Source organism: Micromys minutus (assembly GCF_963924665.1).
Source record: "Micromys minutus genome assembly, chromosome: 24".
NCBI classification, from domain to species: domain Eukaryota; kingdom Metazoa; phylum Chordata; class Mammalia; order Rodentia; family Muridae; genus Micromys; species Micromys minutus.
Window position 1 is genome coordinate 20,081,572 of NC_137959.1, and position 12,392 is coordinate 20,093,963.

A 12,392-nucleotide genomic window follows, 5' to 3' on the forward strand; every position below is an offset into this window, starting at 1 on the left:
CCCCAGAACCCAGTTTGCTGTATAGCAATGAAAAGAGTAAAATCAATCAATTGGTCACCTGATCAATCAATCCAGCACTCTGGAAGCAGCCATCTCACCAGGTAGTTCTGGGGATTAGAGGAAATGGAGTCCATAAAGCAGTCGATCTAGTATTTGTTCTGTCTGGAAAGTGTCACTGCAAGTGATGCCCTAGATTTAGTTGTGTGGTGTCAGTCAATTGACCTTTGCTTAGCATGTAGTGACTAAGTGGCAACATTCATCCTCCATCTCTTGGGGAGGGTGTGTCCAGTTAAAAGAAGGCTGGAATGGCAGAAGGGTTTTGAGCACATAAAGCAAAGCACAGTGTGGGCTGAGAAGAAAAACATGAAGGTCCTTGTGCAATCACCAGTCTGTACTATGAAAACTATCGGGAAATACAGTGTTGTTGGGTTGAAGGCGTGATTTCAATGGAGAAGCTTGTAGAGAGAGTATCTTGTATATTGTATGGATGTGTGTCACCTGTCAGTTAAAAAAGTCTATGGTCTATGGTTTAGGCAGGAAATAGGAAGTGGGACATCTGCGAGGCAGAAAGGATTCTGGGATGGAACCAGGAGAGGAAGATCCACCCAGGGAAGATGTGAGGAGACAGACAGACACATGGTACTTGGGCACAGGTAACCACCCCTGTGAAAGAATATAGATGAAAATAAATGGATTATCTTAAGTTATGATCTAGTCAGAGAAGAGCCTATCTATATGGCCAAGGTATTTGTAAATATATTTTGAGTCTGAGTCTTATTTCTGGGAGAATGAAGCTGGGAGGCAGAACCAGGGCTAACTTCTACAGAAGTTAATATATACTTCAAACCGAATGTAGATTTGGAAACATTCATTCAAAAAACCCAATTAAAAATCACCACACACCCCTGCCTCCTCCCTCCCAAATCCAACATATAATCTTTTTTTTGCTTCCTGTTAATGTGAGCATAAAATATCTGGTATAATATCTGGTGGATTGGGTTTTTATTTTGAAAGATTCACATGGACCCTGAAAATATCACAGGCTTAGATATGATACTATTTAGGATTTAGGGCAATGAAATGTAGCTACTTGCACCTCCAATACATGCCTTCTTTGTTAGTGAAACACGTAAGAAGGAGAATTACAAAGGCCCTGAAACAAGCAACCAGAAGAAGCAAGTGCTGTGATCAACTAAGGGCGTGCTATGTGCACACCATTGGCATGAGGAATTAATTCTACAGAGGGGTTCTCCTAGCTATCTTGGGCTGTTATGAGAAAAATCCCACATACTGAGCGGCATGCGTTGCAGGCACTTACTTCTCATTGTTCTGGTGGACAGGATGTCAGCACAGTTGCCTTTTTTGTTAGTTGTTTGAGACAGGCTCCTTAGCCCAGATGGCCTTAAATTCAGAGTCTTCCTGCTCAGGTTTCTAAGGGCTGGGTGGCTTATGAAGGCTGCCATTTTGCTCTCAGGTGACTGCCGTCTCACATGGTGTCTGCTCCTCCTTAAAAAAAATAAGCTTTGCTGAGTTTTTATTTTGTGCTTTAAGGTTTATTTTTATGTGTATTCATGTTTTGCCTGCATGTATGTACCATGTGCATGCTTGGTGTCCACCGATGTCAGAAAAAGTTTGCCAGAGCCTCTGGAGCTGGATGTATGGATGATTGTGAGCCATCATGTGGGAGTTGAGCATGAGATCTCAGGAAGAGCAGCAGTTCTCCTAAGAGCTGAGCCTCCATTCCAGTCCCTTCTCCTCTTTTTATAAAGGCACTAGTCCCCATATTCTAACACTAATATTGGGGATTAGAACTTCTCCATGAGGCAGCCGGAAAGGCGGCTCGAACAGGCTGAACAACTGGTGAGTGGGAGACCTAGGCTGCGGGGGATCAGAGGGATCTCTGCGGAGTGCACACAGAAAGGGCACCCCCTGCCCTGACCTGCCCTGTCCTCCCCGATCCAGTGACTGGGAACAGATCTTAAGAACTTCTGTTCCCACCCAGAGACGACTTCAGGACACAGAGCAGAGCCTGGCCCAACAGCCAGCCGGAAAGGCAGCTCGAACAGGCTGAGCAACTGTTACCAGGAACAGATCTTAGGAACTTCTGTTCCCACCCTGAGACGACTTCAGGACACAGAGCAGAGCCTGGCCCACCTGCCAGCCGGAAAGGTGGCTTGGAGAGGCTGAGCATCTGTGACCAGGAACAGATCTTAGGAACGTCTGTTCCCACCCGGAGGTGACTTCAGGACGCAGAGCAGAGCCTGGCCCAGCTGCCACCTGGAACCTGGGCTGCCGGAAAGTAGAGAGATCTCTGCGGTGTGCACACGGAAAGTGTACCAGGGACACAGACCAGATACAAGGGAAAGGCAAGAACATATCACTGACAACAAAATGGCAAGAGGAAAGAGAAAGAGTATATCCCAAGGAAACCAAGACAATCTAACAACACCAGAACCCAGCTCTCCGATAGTAGCAAACATCGGAATTCCAAACACTCCAGAGAAAGAAGACACAGACCTGAAATCATGCCTCAAGACGCTGATAGAGTTACTTAAACAAGAAAGGGAGGAAAAGCAAAAAGATTCAGAAGCTTTTTAGAAGAAACAAGAAAAACACTCAAAGAACTCAAAGAACGAGACGAAAACAGAACCAAAGAAATAAAGGAATGGAAGAGGGAAATTAAAACAGAAATTGACACAATAAAGAAAACGCTAAAAAAGATAACCCTAGAGTCAGAACACCAAAAAAAGAAATCAGGAGTCACAGAAGCAAGCATTTCCAACAGATTACAAGAGATCGAGGAGAGAATCTCGGGGGCAGAAGACAACATTGCAAACATAGACAAAACAGCCAGAGAAGATACAAAAAACAAAAAGCTCCTAACCCAAAATGTCCAGGAAATACAAGACACAATGAGAAGACCGAACCTAAGGATAATAGGAATAGAAGAGGGAGAAGAGTATCAACTAAGAGGCACAGTAAATATCTTCAACAAAATCATAGAAGAAAACTTCCCTACCCTCAAGAATGAGATGACCACGAGCATAAAAGAAGCCTTCAGAACTCCAAATAGGTTGGACCAGAAAAGAAATACCTCCCGACACATAATAGTAAAAACATCAAGTGCCCAAAGTAAAGAAAGAATACTAAAAGCAGTAAGGGAAAAAGGTCAGGTAACATATAAAGGCAGACCAATCAGACTCACACCCGATTTCTCAACAGAGACTATGAAAGCTAGAAGAGCCTGGACAGACATCATGCACTCCTTAAGAGAGCACAAGTGCCAGCCCAAGCTGCTATACCCAGCAAAACTATCAATCACCATCGATGGAGAGACAAAGATATTTCAAGACAAATCAAAATTCACACAATATCTGACCACAAACCCAGCACTACAACGAATTATAGGTGGAAAACCCAATACAAGGAGGGAAAACACAGCCTAATAAAAACAAGAAAACTCCTAAACAAGAAAACTAAAAGAAGAAAAAAACACAGACACAACTCAACCCAAAAAAGCAAAAATGGCAGGAAACAGAAACAATTATTCCTTGATATCTATTAACATAAATGGTCTCAACTCCCCAATAAAGAGACATAGACTATCAGACTGGATACATAAACAAAATCCAGCCTTTTGCTGCATACAGGAAACTCATCTCAGAGACAGAGACAGACACTATCTCAGAGTAAAAGGGTGAAAAAAAAAACTTCCAAGCAAACAGCTCCAAGAAGCAAGCTGGAGTGGCTATTCTAATATCGAATAAAGAAAACTTCCAACCAAAAGTTATCAAAAAAGATAAAGAAGGACACTTTTTACTCATTACCGGGGAAATCTGTCAGGAGGAACTCTCAATCCTTAACATATATGCTCCAAATAAAAAATCACCCACATTCATAGAAGAAACTCTACTAAAGCTCAAAAAATACATTTCACCCCACACAATAATAGTGGGAGACTTTAACACCCCACTCTCACCAATGGACAGATCAGGGAAACAGAAACTGAACAAGGACACTGCAAAACTAGCAGAGACTTTGAACCAACTAGAATTAAAAGATATATACAGAACATACTATCCTAAAGTAAAAGAATACACCTTCTTCTCACCACCCCATGGCACCTTCTCGAAAATTGACCACATAATTGGACACAGAACGAGCCTTCATCGATATAAGAAGATTGAAATACTCCCATGCATCCTCTCAGATCACCATGGTCTACGGCTGGTCTTTAACAACAACAAAGACAACAAAATGTCCACATACACATGAAAATTAAACAATGCTCTGTTAAAGGATAGCAGGGTCAAAGAAGAAATACAGAAAGAAATTAAGGACTTTCTAGAATTCAACGAAAATGATAACACAACATACCCAAACCTATGGGATGCAATGAAAGCAGTATTGAGAGGAAAACTCATTGCCCTAAGTGCTTCCAAGAAGAAACTGGAGAGAGCTCACATCAGCAACCTGACAGCACAGCTAAAAGCCCTAGAACAAAAGGAAGCGAATATACCCAAAAAGAGTAGACGGCAAGAAATAATCAAAATTAGGGCAGAAATAGACCAAATAGAAACAAAAAAAAAAACCATTGAAAAAATCAACAAAACAAAGAGTTGGTTCTTTAAGAAAATCAACAAGATTGATAAACCCCTAGCCAGACTAACTAAAGGGCAAAGAGAGAGTATCCAAATTAACAAAATCAGAAAGGAAAGTGGGGACATAACAACTGAAACTAAGGAAATTCAAGAAATCATCAGATCCTACTACAAAAACTTATACTCCACAAAATTGGAAAATCTGGAGGAAATGGACGAATTCCTAGACAGATACAAGGTCCCAAAGTTTAACCAGGAACAAGTAAACCATCTAAATAACCCTATAACACCTAAAGAAATAGAAGAAGTCATCAAAAGCCTCCCCACCAAAAAAAGCCCAGGTCCAGACGGGTTCAGTGCAGAATTTTATCAGACATTTATTGGGGATATAACACCAATATTCGCCAAATTATTCCAAAAGATAGAATCAGATGGAATATTACCCAACTCATTTTTTGAGGCTACAATAATCCTCGTACCTAAGCCACACAAAGACCCTACAAGGAAAGAGAACTTCAGACCAATCTCACTTATGAACATTGATGCAAAAATACTCAACAAAATCCTTGCAAACCGAATCCAAGAACACATCAAAACCATCATTCATCATGACCAAGTAGGCTTCATCCCTGGGATGCAGGGATGGTTCAACATAAGGAAATCCATCAATGTAATCCACCATATAAACAAACTTAAAGACCAAAATCACATGGTCATCTCACTAGACGCTGAGAAAGCATTCGACAAAATCCAACACCCCTTCATGTTAAAAGTCCTGGAAAGAACAGGAATCCAAGGCACACATTTAAACATAATAAAAGCAATATACAGCAAACCAACAGCCAACATCAAACTTAATGGCGAGAAACTTGAAGCAATCCCACTAAAATCAGGGACTCGACAAGGCTGCCCACTCTCTCCCTACATATTTAACATAGTCCTGGAAGTCCTGGCTGGAGCAATTAGACAGCAAAAGGAGATCAAGGGGATACAAATTGGAAAGGAAGAGATAAAAACATCACTCTTTGCCGATGACATGATAGTGTACTTGAGTGACCCCAAAAATTCCACCAGAGAACTCCTACAGCTGATAAACAAGTTCAGCAAAGTGGCCGGATACAAAATTAACTCAAACAAATCAGTAGCCTTCCTATACTCAAAGGACAAACATGTGGAGAAAGAAATTAGGGAAAAGGTACCCTTCACAATCGTTACAAAAACTATGAAATACCTTGGTGTGACTCTAACTAAGGAAGTAAAGGACCTGTATGAACTTCAAACCTCTAAAGAAAGAAATTGAGGAGGATCTCAGAAAATGGAAAGATCTCCCATGCTCATGGATTGGAAAGATCAACATCTTAAAAATGGCCATCCTACCAAAAGCAATCTACTGATTCAATGCAATCCCCATCAAAATTCCAACCCAGTTCTTCATGGAATTGGAAAGATCAATGTGCAATTTCACATGGAATAACAAAAGACCTAGAATAGCAAAATCCATCCTCAAAAACAAAAAAACATCTGCGGGAATCACTATCCCTGACCTCAAGCTATATTACAAGGCAATTGTGCTGAAAACTGCATGGTACTGGTACAGAAATAGGCAAGTGGATCAATGGAATAGAATAGAAGATCCAGAAATGAGCCCTCATGTATATGGTCACCTGATTTTTGACAAAGGAGCAGTAAACATTCAATGGGAAAAGGACAGCCTATTCAACAAATGGTGCTGGTCCAACTGGCACTCAACATGCAAAAGAATGAAAATAGACCCGTTCTTATCTCCTTGTACAAAGCTCAAGTGTAAGTGGATTAAAGATCTCCACATAAAACCAGATACACTGGAACTATTAGATGAGAAAGTAGGGAAAACCTTAGAACACATAGGCACAGGAGAAAATTTCCTGAACAAAACACCAATGGCTCAAGCTCCAAGGTCAAAGATTAACAAATGGGACTTAATGAGATTGCAAAGTTTCTGTAAGGCTAAGGACATCGTCAAGAAAACATAACGGCAACCAACAAAATGGGAAAAGATCTTTACCAACACCACATCAGATAGAGGCCTAATATCCAAGGTGTACAAAGAACTCAAAAAGCTAGACACCAGAGAATCAAACAACCCTATTAAAAAATGGGGTACAGAGCTAAACAAATCATTTTCAGTTGAGGAACACCGAATGGCTGAAAAACATCTGAGGAAGTGCTCGACATCCTTAGCCATCAGGGAAATGCAAATCAAAACAACCCTAAGATTCCACCTCACACCAGTCAGATTGGCCAAGATCCAAAACTCAGATGACAGCAGATGCTGGCGAGGCTGCGGAGAAATAGGAACACTTCTCCACTGTTGGTGGGGTTGCAAGCTAATACAACCACTCTGGAAATCTGTCTGGCGATACCTCAGAAAATTGGATATAATACTACCTGAAGACCCAGCTATTCCACTTCTGGGCATATACCCCAGAGACACTTTAATACACAACAAAGATATATGCACCACAATGTTCATAGCGGCTCTATTTATAATAGCCAGAAGCTGGAAGGAACCCAGATGTCCTTCAGAAGACGAATGGATACAAAAATTGTGGTACATATACACAATGGAATACTACTCAGCTACCAGAAACAATGACTTAACCAAATTCTTAAGAAAATGGCTGCATCTAGAGAAGATCATCCTGAGTGAGATAACACAGTCACAATAGAACAGACATAATATGCAGTCACTGATAGTGGGATGCTAACCCCAGAGGCTTGCACTCCCCCAGAAACAACTCACAGACTCTATGAAGTCCAAGAAATAAAGAAAACAAAAAAATATACATATATTTACAAAACAAGAAGACTTTGACTATTTCCATGTTGCATTTTGTTTTGCATGTACTTTACGCTTATTGCAACTAGTACGTTTTCAATGCATACTGTCAAGCCCTTGAAAAAAATCAAGTACTGACTAAAAAACATATTCACATGGTTTTATGTAAAATTTATTTTAATGTCTGAAAAAACAGTACTGACAAAATGTATAATTTTAAGCAAAAAATGTTTAACATCTTTACATTTATCTTTGTTTTGCAAAATAAAGTCGTTTAAAAAAAAAAAAAAAAAAAAAAAAAAGAACTTCTCCATGAGGATTTTTGGAAACTGCATGTTTTTAGTCCCTAAGGGTTTAGAAGGAATCTCCCAACAGTCTATAAATCATGTCAGATATGTAGAACAAAGGTTCCAGAAGAGTAGGAGCAAGAGCATCTTCTCACTAGCCCAGAGACTGAGCTAGTCCAGAAACAATAAAAGGAAATAATAGCACAGGAGGCGATGAAGATGGAACCCATTGTCACAGACAGTCTCTTTAGCGCAGTTTGTCAGACAAGGATGCAGATCTTCCAAACAGCCCTAAATCATGGCCTGCTCTTGGGTGCATCTATCCAACTCTCTTCCACTCAGTTTCCCCATATGCCAAAGGAGAAGCATGAATGTTTGGTCCAGCTCATAGAAATAAAACTGTATAATGTGTGTGAATGTGATGCCAAAACGTCAGGCGAGTGGAAAGAATTACCTGTTTATATTAGTTATCCATTGTTGCTGTGGCAAATTCCCATAGCTTACAGGCTGAAAGCAGGACAGTTATTATTTTAGAGATCTGGGGGTTGGATGTCCAAAATGAGTTTTACTGAACTGAAACTAAGGCCCATGTTTCTGCTGGAGCTTCTTGGGGGAGAAGTCCCTCCTCAACCTCTGCAGCTTCTAGATATTGACGATATGTCGAGGAATTTTGGTCCCCGTTCCTTCCAGTTCCTGCCTCCATTGTCACAGGACATTCTCAAACTCTGACACAATTTCCCTCCCTTATAAAAGCCCATGATTACATTGAGCCTACCCAGTTAATCCAGGTTAATCTTCCCATCTCAAGACCCTCAACTTAATCACACTGGCTGGTTCTTTTGACATTCACAGTTGGCAGAGATTTGCAGGGTAGGGTAGGTTGATGGTTAATATGGCTTGTCACATTGATAGGATCTAGAATCACTGAATGACAAGCCTCCGGGCTTATTTGTGAGGGGTTATCTACAGTAAATTAATTGAGGTGAGAAAGTCCTACTTTAACTGTGTGTGGCACCATCCCAGGGGCCAGGATCCAAGATGTAATAAAAAGGAGGTGTACTGAACACTAACACTTGTCACTCGTTGCCTCCTGACTGTGGATACGATCTGACCAGCTGCGTTGAACAGCTGCTGCCGTGACCTCTTTGCAGTGATAGACTGTATTCCCTTAACTAAGGTAAAGGGTGAAATAAACCCTTCTATCTTAAAATGGATTCTTGCTGGATATTCTGCCACAGTGAGGAGGCAAGTGAGTAACTTAGGTGGGAGATTTCATCTCACTAGCACATGATCACACCAGATAGTCTGAGTGGTTACCAAGGCAATCTAGAAAAAGAACCAGAAGTTAGCAGAAATGATACAGAATGAGACATTAAATTATTTTCTAACAACTTTATTTTACAAAACAAAGATAAATGTACAGATTTTAAGGATTGTTTGCATAAAATTATACAATACATTTTTGTCAGTACTTTTCTTTTCAGATTTTAAATAATTTTTACATAAAACTGTATGAATATATTTTTTAGTCAGTACTTGATTTTTTTAAAGGTTTGATAATATGCATTGAAAACTTAATAGTTACAATGAGCATAAAGTACATGTAAAACAAAATGTAACATGGAAATAGTCAAAGTTTTCTTGTTGTATAGAGATTTTTTTGTTTTGTTTTGTTTTGTTTTCTTTATTTCTTGGACTTCATACAGTCTGTGAGTTGTTTCTGGGGCAGTGCGTGCCTCTGGGGTTAGCATCCCATTATCAGTGACTGCATATTATTTCTGTTCTTTTGTGACTGGGTTATCTCACTCAGAATGATATTCTCTAGATGCAGCCATTTTCTTAAGAATTTGGTCAAGTCATTGTTTCTGGTGGCTGAGTAGTATTCCATTGTGTAAATGTACCACAATTTTTGTATCCATTCATCTTCTGAAGGACATCTGGGTTCTTTCCAGCTTCTGGCTATTATAAGTAGAGCTGCTATGAACATTGTGGTGCATATATCTTTGTTGTGTACTAAGGTTAAATTATTTTCTATAACTATTTTTCTTTCTAAAATCAACTGGCATTTTGGGAAAAAAAGACACATACCAGTGGATGTTGGATTTGTATGGATTCCTTAAGAGTGTGGTGTAGAGTTTCTTTTATTAAAAACAAGATGGCATGCTTTATGTTTTCTCTAAAAGTGTTGTGCAAAGATTATCATTATATGCATTTTTTGTAGGTCAAAGAACATCAAATTTACTAATGAGAAACAAGAGAGTTAAGAAACAGCCCTATATTTTTCAGTGCTACTTTGAACATGTTTGTTAATTTCTCTATCTTTAGTACCAAGAGACTGTGTGTTCAAATCTGTGGACAAAAGGCTCTGTGTGTCTAAGTATTCAGAGAACGGCTTCTTCTTCTTCTTCTTCTTCTTCTTCTTCTTCTTCTTCTTCTTCTTCTTCTTCTTCTTCTTCTTCTTCTTCTTCTTCTTCTTCTTTTTCTCCTTTTTATTAATGGAGGAGCAATCTTTAAACTTGAGGTGCATTTGGTAGGTTTATCAAGGAGCAAAAAGGTAAACCACATATCCAACAGGCATGTAGAATGGACAACTAGGTGTGGGGTAAGGGCAAACTGTTTATTTTCCCTTGATGATGCTGACACTCCAACATTTGTTGGGAGGCACAGCATCATGAATGATACCAGAGAGGACAGGGCGAGTGAACCACACTGTACTCTCAGTTCGTTTCCTAAAGATGAATCCCACTGGGAACCCAATGTGGAACAGAGAGATGAAACCAGATGTCAGGGCTTCTGAGCACTTCAGTTCTGTTCCATATGCAGAGTAGGTGTAAAGGAGCCAGGCTTCAACTTCAGAAGCTTGCAAGTAAAAAGGGAGAGATCGAGCCTGTGGTGATTTTAATTAAAAACAGCCCTCATAGGCCCATAGGGAGTGTCACTATGAGCCGGTACAGCCTTGTTAGAGTAGGTGTGTCACTGGGGCTGGCCTTTGAGGTTTCAGAAGCTCAAGTCAGGCTCTGTGTCACTCTCTCTTCCTGCTGCCTGCCTATCTGCAGGTAGAACTCTTGGCTCCTGCTCCAGCACCAAGTCTGCCCGAGTGCTACCCATCTTGCTTCTGGCCAAAACAATAATGGACTAAACCATTGAATCTGTAGACCAGCCTCAATCAAATGTTACTGCGGTCATGGTGTCTCTTCACAGTAACGGAAGATCTAAGACAGAGGAGGGTGCATGGTGATGGGAGCTGAGATAGTACCTGTTGCCGGATTCTCTGGAACGTTTGTATCAATGTAGGCAGCATGTGGAAACTTCCCTGTGCTTGGCCTCATTCTACGTTCAGAAAACCTCATCCCCATAGAATTTTGTCTTCTCAGTTCTAAGGTTGCCCTTCCCCCACAGCCTCAGTATCCTCTAGTTACTACTGGCCTCCCAAATAAAACCACAACCCAACAGCTCTTTGATGACCACCCCTCCACTGTCTAGTCTCTAATCAGGTCTGCCTAGAATATACTTTCTTCTTTTATATTTTGTACCTTCTTAATTACTTTAAGAGTGTGTGACTTCCTCCAGGAAGGTTGCCCAGGGTCCGGTGTGATGTGTAGCTCCCAGACAACTATCCTTACCCTTAAAATGCTTCTGATGGTAATTTGTATCTGTATGGATCTTGACCAACTTAATGACTATGTTTATTTGTTGTCTTCTACACTAGTTGGACTGTGGGCAATTAAACAATGAAGAGTGAGATGTCCCTCTCCATATGATGCTTAGCATTCAATATCATGTCTCGCATGTAGTAGGTACCTAATAACAATGCACATGAATAAAAAGTAAAATAAATATGTAAGACCGATTCCAGGCTGAGGGTATGCTGCTAAAATATAACTCCAACTCATTAGAGTCATGTCAGTTGCCATTGATGAGATCATGACAACCGAGACACTCATGAATGCTTACAATTGATAAACTCATATTTATTTTCTAACTGGAGGAAGCCATGGGCAACCATGTTGGCTGTTACAAACTATATTAAAAAATAATTTTATCTCTCCTGGTTGGCTGAGATGTTTATTTTGAAAATGATATCCCATGTTATTAATGATTTCAAGTGCTATCTTGCATTGGACACTTATGCGTCAGGTGCCATGTGACATACACTGGGGAGAAATTTAATTCTTCAAACCATCTGCCGCCATTTACAGAAGAGCTAGGATTAAAGATGTAAAGTCACCTGTTTTCTGTTGCAAAGCCAGAGCATGGCCTAGCTGGAAATCTAACTGGGTGTTTCTCCCAAAAGTTATGCTTTTAACTATCACAAAATCATGCCAGAATTGTTTATTCTAACAATTCTAAACTATTTTGCTCATAGTTTTTATTTATTCTATGCACTTAATTGAAGCAAAAACAGAGGAAGAGAGACAAGTAGGTAATAGGGACGAGATCATGTAGAACTAAAGCAAGACTCACATCATATGATCTCATAGAAAAACATTCAAGGTTGTTTAAGAACTTGCTAGCTCTGGGTGAGAGCAGGAACCATATTTGATGTCCCACAGCCTCAGGACTGCTCAGTGCTGGTTCACATCACTCCCCAGGCTCTGACTGCAGTTCACATTGCAACTGTGTTAGGCTCTTTCCTGATCCTTGTGTTTATCTTTGTTCCTGTCTTTGGGTTTTAGTCTATTGCTT